Below are 8,873 nucleotides of genomic sequence, written 5' to 3' on the forward strand. Positions count from 1 at the left end.
GTACTCCAATTATTAACTCAGGTGTATGTGCTCTAGTCCACTTCCTTGCAAATGGAAGTTGTTCTCTAAAACTGGATCCTCCCCATAATTCATGCTATCTCCATCAGCATTTTTTAATGCTCCCCCTATAGTTATGCTCTCTGAGACTTCAGAATTTGAATTGGATCCTTCAGAATTTGGCTCATCAGAACTTGATGAATTAGAACTTGAAGAGCCAGTGACAGGTTCTGATGCTTCTTGAGAGTCTTGAGTTGCAGTAGGATCTTCAGCTTGCTCCCCCTGAACAGGTGCATTTTCCCTTGGAGTAGTTATCACGGTTTTAATGACATCAGAATTTAACCCGTCAGAACTTACAGGATCATGATTTAAGCCATCAAAATTTACAGAATCAGAATTTAAATCTTCATTTTCAAATCTCAGCTGATCATGATCATTGATATCTTCAAGTCCAGTAATCTTTTTATGATCAAAAGATACATTGATAGATTCCATGACAACCCTTGTTCTTAAATTGTAGACTCTGAAGGCTTTTGTGGGAAGTGGATATCCAACAAAAATTCCTTCATCAGCTTTTATCTCAAATTTTGACAGCTGTTCAGGATAAGTCTTAAGAACAAAACACTTACATCCAAATACATGAAAGTATTTCAAATTTGGCTTCTTTTTCTTCACCATCTCATATGGTATTTTTCCATGCTTGTTTATGAGTGTAGCATTCTGTGTAAAACAAGCAGTCTGCACAACTTCAGTCCAAAAGTAGGTTGGTAGCTTTGCTTCATCAAGCATAGTTCGTGTAGCTTCAATAAGAGTCATGTTCTTTCTTTCTACAACTCAATTTTGCTGTGGAGTTCCAGGTGCAGAAAATTCCTGCTTTATTCCATGCTCTTTGCAGAACTCTTCCATGATTGAATTCTTGAAATCAGTGCCATTAACACTTCTTATGATTTTAACAGAATCTTTGACCAACTTATCCAGCTGTCTAACATGATCAGTTAAAGTAGATGCAGTTTCATTCTTCTTGTGCAAGAAATACACCCAAGTGTATCTGGTGAACTCATCCACTATAACCATAGCATATTTCTTCTTTGCAATAGACATGACATTGATTGGACCAAATAGATCAACATGCAGTAAGTGATAAGGCTCAAGAATTGAGGATTCAGTTTTGCTCTTGATTGAAGATTTTCTTTATTTTACCTTTTGACATGAATCACAAAGGCCATCAGGAGCAAATACTGATTTTACCAGTCCTCTCACAAGATCTTTCCTTATTAGCTCATTTATGTCGTTGAAATTTAAATGAGAGAGTCTCTTGTGCCAATTTCAGCTTTCTTCAATTGATGCTCTTCTCAACAGACATATTGCAGAACCATCAGAATTTATTGAAAGTATGGCTTCATATATGTTACCATGCCTGTAACCTTTCAGAACCACTTTGCCTGTAGAATTACTTACAACTTCACAGTGTTCTTCAAAGAAATCCACATGATAACCTTTGTCACAGATTTGACTCACACTTAGCAGATTGTGTTTAAGTCCTGAGACAAGAGCTACTGATTCAATGATGACATTCCCAAGATTGATATTGCCATATCCCAGAGTTTTTCCCATGTTGCCATCTCCATAAGAAACTCCTGGGCCAGCTTTCTCCACAAAGTCTGATAGCAGGGCTTTATTTCTAGTCATATGTCCAGAACATCCACTGTCCAGAACTAGGATGTTTTTCCTGTTGCCCTGCAATCACAAAGACCACTATTGGTTAGTTTTAAGGACCCATACTTGCTTGGATCCTTTGGCCTTTTTAAGTTTGTTAGCATTTGCAGCGGATTTAATTTCAGAGTTTATGCTAACATGCTGTTTATCAGACTTTATAACAGACTTTGCATCAGAATGTACACGAAAAGGATTTACACTAACTTTCTTTAAAGAAGGTTTTATTTGATAATAATCATAGTACAAACTATGATAATCCTTACAAGTATAAATGGAATTCCATAAACTACCACAATAAAAACAAGGATTTTGTGGTTTAAACCTAACAGACTGACTCTTAACTCCTGATTTAGGAGGTAAAGAGTTTATATCTTTATTTTTCCTGCAAAAAGAAGCAAGATGGTTAGAGTTTCCACAGTTATAACATTTCTTTCTAGGAGCACTAGGAACATGCATATAATTATTGCTTTTATTCACACCTTCCTTTCCATTCCTATTTTTCTAGCTTCCTTTACCTTGTTCACATTTCTAATTTCTTTCAGCTTATGCTTAAGCTGCTTCTTTGTCATTAAGCCTATGTTTACTTCAGCTGGTTTATCCTATTTTAATTTGTCAGAAGTTGACTTTTCTTTTACTTCTGTCTTAGAATGTTTCATCTTTTCAGAATCAGACATTACAGTTTTTGCTACAAATTTAACAGGATTTACCTTTGGCTTAGCAGTCTATTTAACAACAATTGGCTCAATTTGCACAGTTCCTTTCTCACTTTTATCATCTCCATAACCTAAGCCCTCTTTCCAGTTTCCACTATTTAGTAAATTCTGAGTTGTTCTGCCAGAGTTAGTCCAAGTCCTGATGATCTCTCTTTCCTTTTCTAAATCAGTTTTTAGAGATTCATTAAATTTTAGCACTTCATCTCTAACATACAAAGCCTCATCTCTTTCTTTCTTAGTTTGATGAAGAAAAACTAACTCCTTTTCTAAATAGTCATTTCTGTTTTTAAGAGCAAGATTTTCAGATGTTAATCTTTCACATGTTAAAGTCTGATCTCTAAAACTAATGAACATGGTTTTAAGGTATAATCTCAACTCAGTAATATCATCAGTGTGAAAAGCAAAGGTTGTTTGAGGTACCTTTAATTCAGCAGTATCGGTACTGCTATCAGCATTTGCCATCAAGGCATAGTTCACCTCATCTTCAGAATCTGAAGTGTCTGTCCAGCTTTTCTTCTTTGTGACAAGTGCTTTGCCTTTATCACTTTTTTCCTTTCTTGCAATCAGGAGATATGTGGCCTCTTTCACCACAATTGTAGCATTTGACATTTGAGTTGTCTCCTCTGTCAGACTTTTCTCCTTTGCCTTCAGACTTTTGGAACCCTTTCTTATCAGAACTTCCAACTTTCCTGGAAAACTTCTTTCCCTTTGTGAATTTCTTGTAGGCTATCTTTGTGATACCCCTCACCATAAGAGCACACAGTTGCATCATCTCTGCATCAACATCAACTTCAGATAAACTTTCAGTTTCTGAATCATCATCATCCGAATTTGATGACTCTGAATCAGACTTTATGATGAAAGCCTTTCCTTTGCCTTTCTTTGAGACAACAACTTTAGGAGACTCCTCCTCAGCTTTAAAAGCAACTGTCCTTGACTTTCTTCCATGCCTCTTGATCCTTTGATCCATCTCAAGCTCATAAGTCTTGAGCATACCATAAATTTCATCAAGAGTAGTTTCAGTAAGGTCATAGTTGTCTCTTATGGTAGTAGACTTCAAATCCCAATTTTCAGGAAGAACTAAAAGGAATTTTAGATTTGAATCTTCAAGATCATATTCCTTGTCCACCAGTAACAGATCATTCAAGAGTTTGACAAACCTGTCATATAAATCAGTTAATGATTCATCAGCTTTTGAGTCAAAGTGCTCATACTCTTGAGTGAGTATAGTCCTCATGTTCTTTTTGATTGCATCAGTTCCCTAGCATCTTGTCTCCAAAGCATCCCATATCTCCTTTGCAGTCTTGCATCCAATTACCCTGTTTGACATAACATTATCAATTGCACTATGCAACAAATGTCTTACCCTTGCATCCTTGGCAATAGATGAGATATCTTCAGGTGTGTATTCACCTCTCTCCTTTGGTATGGTCTTTGCTGGTTGATTAGCAACTGCAACAGAGAGTTTGATAGGCTTATATGGTCCTTCATTAATTCTGTCAAGGTACTCTGGATCTGTAGCTTCCAGAAACATAGCCATCTTCACTTTCCATATAGGATACTCAGATTCTTTTAATATGGGAACCCTAATAGTCTCATATCGACTGTGGGTTTGAGTGCTTTGAGTTTCTTGAGTTTTGGTGGGCTTAGTTGGGGTTTGTGTTTCTTCAGACATGATTGTTTGAATCTTTACTGTATGTGTGTTAACAGAAAAGCTCTGATACCACTTGTTTGGTCACACAACACTATAAAAGGGGGTTGAATATAGTGTTTATACAATCAAATCGATTTCAACACAAGTATGTAACAAAGATCAAGTATATTCAAATAAACTCTGTAATAATAGAACTGTTGTTCTTTCTCAGTGATGAACAATATCACTAAGAGCTTCTAGGTTACAATGTATAATCTTCTCGATAATGATAACACATATAGTGTAAACCCTAAGCTGTGTTTATATAGTACACAGTTACAAGATATCTTCTAATTGATATGGAATATAATTCTGTCTCCTAAAATATATCAATCAGATATCTTCTACAAGTCTTCTAGTCCTCTAACTTTTCATGCATATCTTATTTTGTTTTAGTCCAGATCTTCTCCTATAAATCATCCGCATTCCTTATCTGAAGTCTTCCTGCACTTAAGTCCTGATATATATCTTCTGACACCTTAAGTTCTGATATTAAGTTCTGACTTCAGTAAGTTCTGATTTCCAGTAAGTCCTGATAAGTCCTGTTGTTAAGTTCTGAAAAGTAAACACAAATCAGATTACACATGACATCTCAAATATGTCTAACATACTAAATATTGGAGGAGTTGAGCACCAGGTTGACTATGCCATTGGAATCAAGAGGTAAGGAGATCTTTCTGCCTAGATTTATTATGTCATCTTTAAATTATAAGGTGAATGACATACACATGCTAGAATGTGTGAATAGAACATTAATTGGCAATTGTAAGCAAGTATCCAAAATTCTATTTGGATCACTTCTTACTAACAATAAGATTCCAGTAAGTCTTAAGTTAACACTTTTCATGATTGAAAGATTTAAGACTTATCCTTATTCTATGCCAGATATGAGAAGTATTGGTAATCAATCTAGCACAGCTATGATCCCTGAACCTGTGGAAGTACAAACACAGGAACACCCACAGGAATCTTCCCAAGCTACAACCATTTCTTTAAAACCTTTAGAAGCTAGGCAACCAACCACCTCATCTTCTCAAAGGGATGAGGTGAGTAAAAAGAAGAGAAATGAGGCAACCTTGACTGTCATAACTGAGAGTGGTGAGGAGATAGCTGAAAAATAATCACCTCTGGTCAAAAGATCCAAGAGAAGTAAACAACCTGAGCTGACCACTCTAGCCACCTCTGCATCCTCCCAACAGGATGTAGTTGTAAAAATAACCAGGAGTGAGTCTACACAGCCAGCACGAGAAGCAATTTAAGTGTATAGTAGGAGAAACAAGGAAGGCACACACTGTGAGGATACATCTCTTGAAGCCCCCTCATTCATTCAGGGGGAGCTGCCAACACTCGCACCTGAGCACCAAATTCTTATGACTTAAATTTCTTCTATTCCAATTCCACTTGAATCCACTTCTCAAGTGCAACAAAAATCAAGTGACTTAGCTCAAGAAGCTTTGCTCACCACCCAGACACTCCATTTAGATGGTGAAAGGCTACATGCTGGGGTAGACCTTGATGACACTACCACAAACATGGGGGACTCATCAGTTTTTACTGAAGACCCCATGAATACTTCTAATGCACCTTCATGTGCAAAACAGTCTTCACAGACTGAAAGGTTTGAGGGTAGTACTCCTGAGGGGGAGCGATCTAAATCCTCTTCAATTCAATTGAAGGTTCCTCATGTAGGGAAAACTCCCCACTCACAACCCTAGCAGATATTGCCTTGGCAGTTGAACCTAGGAGTATAATTACCCATGATCCTGTCATAGGGGAGGCAAGCATAGCACATTCAAGTGTCAGTGTGTTTCAAGACACACAAGGGTTTGAGGCTGGTGTACATGACAGTAACCCAGTCAAATTCTCTCCAATTCAGTTGGAGGTTCCCACTACGAGTGAAGAACAACATACTGTTAAAATCACAGAGCAATCTGTGAGTCAAACTGTGACCCCAGTTACATGCATTTCTGATGAACCATCCACCTCACAACCTCAACAACCTCACATTCTCAGCAGAAGCCTCATGATGATTCAGAAGCTCAAAAAACCCTAAAAATCCAAACACAACCAACTCAAATCTCAGCTCAACCCACAATATCAACTATCTCAAACATCAAACCACCTCAAACCTCAAAGCCAAAGTTTCTATACAAACAAACAGCCAACTCTCTTCTAAAAATCCCAATCACCACAAGCCAGACAAATCTCAAGAAAATGACAACCCTACCTTTAGCCAAACCTTCACTAAAATTTAAGCACAAATCTATTGGGAGAAATCCTAAGAAAGTCAAGCCTGCAAAGAAAGTGGAAGTCACTAAAAGGGCCATCTGGAACTGTTTCAAGCAATCTAACTTTCTACCTCTAAATTGGTGCATCTCAGATGAAGACTATTTTTAACAACTTGCTGAGTAAATAGTCAAAGTTTGGATTGTATCTCTTAGGGATGTCAGAATTTTCTATGAAGATGGTTCCTTCACCTTTCTTAGCAGAAAATTAATGGACTCTCTTTCAACCACATAAATTGAGAGAATAATAAACTTGGTAAAGGACAAGGATACTGCTTCAAGGGCATGGAGATCAGTTCTAGCAGAATGGTTGATTGAAAGGGAGGAAACAAAGAAAAGAGAAGAGGTTGAAGCTGAAGAGAGAATGAGGAAGTATGATGAAGAAATAGAGATGTACATAAAAAGATCTGAAGAGTTGAAATCAAAAGAGATGAGTAGAATCTCCAAAGATGGAAAATTTCTCAACATTAAAGCTGGTCAATTTTCAAGATTCAGGATTGATTTACTGGACAAAGGTTACTCAAAAGTAGCAAAACAGGAACTCATAGAAGCTCTAAGTGGGACACCTATTATAGAAGAACTTGAAATTCTTGATTACTTAAAGGACCTACAAAGAGAACAAGTTGATGTAAAAACTGTCTTTGCCGGATACTTGTAACCATTAAACTCTGTAAATTTCCTAATGTACAAATAGTTGCAAGTTGATCAAGCTTTGTGTATCAATTTAATCTTTCATCTCTTTATACTTGGGGTTATTCTTGTTAATAGGCATGAATTTGTGTTAAGCAATATGTTATGTATATGTTGTGTACTTGATGATTACATGAACAAAACACCTTGGTAGATTTTACTTAGTGAAAATGTAGCACTCGACGGATAAGGATTATAGTCCCGACGGATAACTCACTTTAGTCCCGACGGATGATGACTTATTATCCATCGAGTGAGTAGCTTATGTAACAATAAGTCTGTAACACATTTCTGCATACACATTGTTTAGAATCTGTAGTAGTACTTAAGTCATGTTGACTGTAACTAGATATGTAGAATAGGTTGATTAATTGTACATAGATGATGTCTTGTAATTCTGCATAAATGAAATGAAGTCAAGTGCCTGATTGCTACCCGGCGGATGAACAACAATGGATTCGACCGATGATCAACAATCCAACAGATGATCATTAACTCGACGGATGATCATAAACCCAACGGATAAAGAATTCAAATATCTGTTGACAATGACAACACAGTCACATGCGTTGAGTGTATGCAAATGGAATGTAGTAGCCTATCCAACTGGGTTTTCGAGAACAAAGAAGCATTGACATTTCCATGCTATTATGAAGATATTCAAAGATGCTGGAATAGAGTAATGAAGTAGCATTGTATTAGACTTGAGAGTTTTTGTTTTATTATCCTGTCATATTACTTTGTAATCTTGGTTATATATAAACCAAGATGTAACACCCCCAGATCCGGGGTCGGGGATCCGGGTCGTCACGGTCTTTCTTTCCACAATATCACTTCACTTAATTAATAATAAATAACCTTATGATGTGACCCCACACTAACACACACCACAACCCGTTATAGTCTCAGAGATGAAATTTAAATAAGTACAAGTCTTTGAATCCACAATTTTAAAAGTTATTACAACCCAAAATGATTACTTGATAAATTTACAGTTAATTGCCATTATCTGCCACAAGTTATAATTATACATAATTGATTCTCAAAAGTAGATGGTCTGATCTACAATAGATCTACCTCTGCAGCTATAGCAGCTACAACATCAACGGGAAGACGCGGGACGCTTCCCACGCGCTTGCGCTGGGTCTGCTGGAGTCTGGCCATCTTTCCTAACTGTTGTTGTGTGATGAAGAAATAAAGCAAGGGTGAGCAGCAAGCCCACCAAAATAATATGTATAATGATTTACAATATATGAGCCTACTCATAATACTCATGAAAGTCTTGGTCAAAAGAAATGAACCAAGTTTGATATCTTAATGCGATGAAGTCGCAAAATATTCAGTATATATACATATATACTTTTCAAAATATTGGAAGTCCTCTTCCATGCATAATATACACAAAGTCCCAGTGTATAACTGTATAAAAAAATATCATTGCAAGGTGATCTCATATATCTAACCTTGTCTCAACGTTTTTCTGAAAATCTTTGTCATGCATAAGATAATCATTTACTAGATATAAGTTTAAAAGATGAAGTTATAAGGTACTCTAATATACTTATATCTTTACCAAATACTACTTGAACTACCCCCGTTCAAGTTATAATCAGTTTCAAAGGTTCATCACATAGATGAGACTACAAGATAAGACTTGAATAGATTCAATCTTTGAAATATCATTATAAATAATGAAGTTACGAGATACTTCATTAAGTCCTGATATATATATCCATATATATATATATATCTCATACATTTCCTGAAAATCTCTGTCAT

Source organism: Apium graveolens, chromosome 1 (assembly GCF_009905375.1).
Source record: "Apium graveolens cultivar Ventura chromosome 1, ASM990537v1, whole genome shotgun sequence".
NCBI lineage: Eukaryota > Viridiplantae > Streptophyta > Magnoliopsida > Apiales > Apiaceae > Apium > Apium graveolens.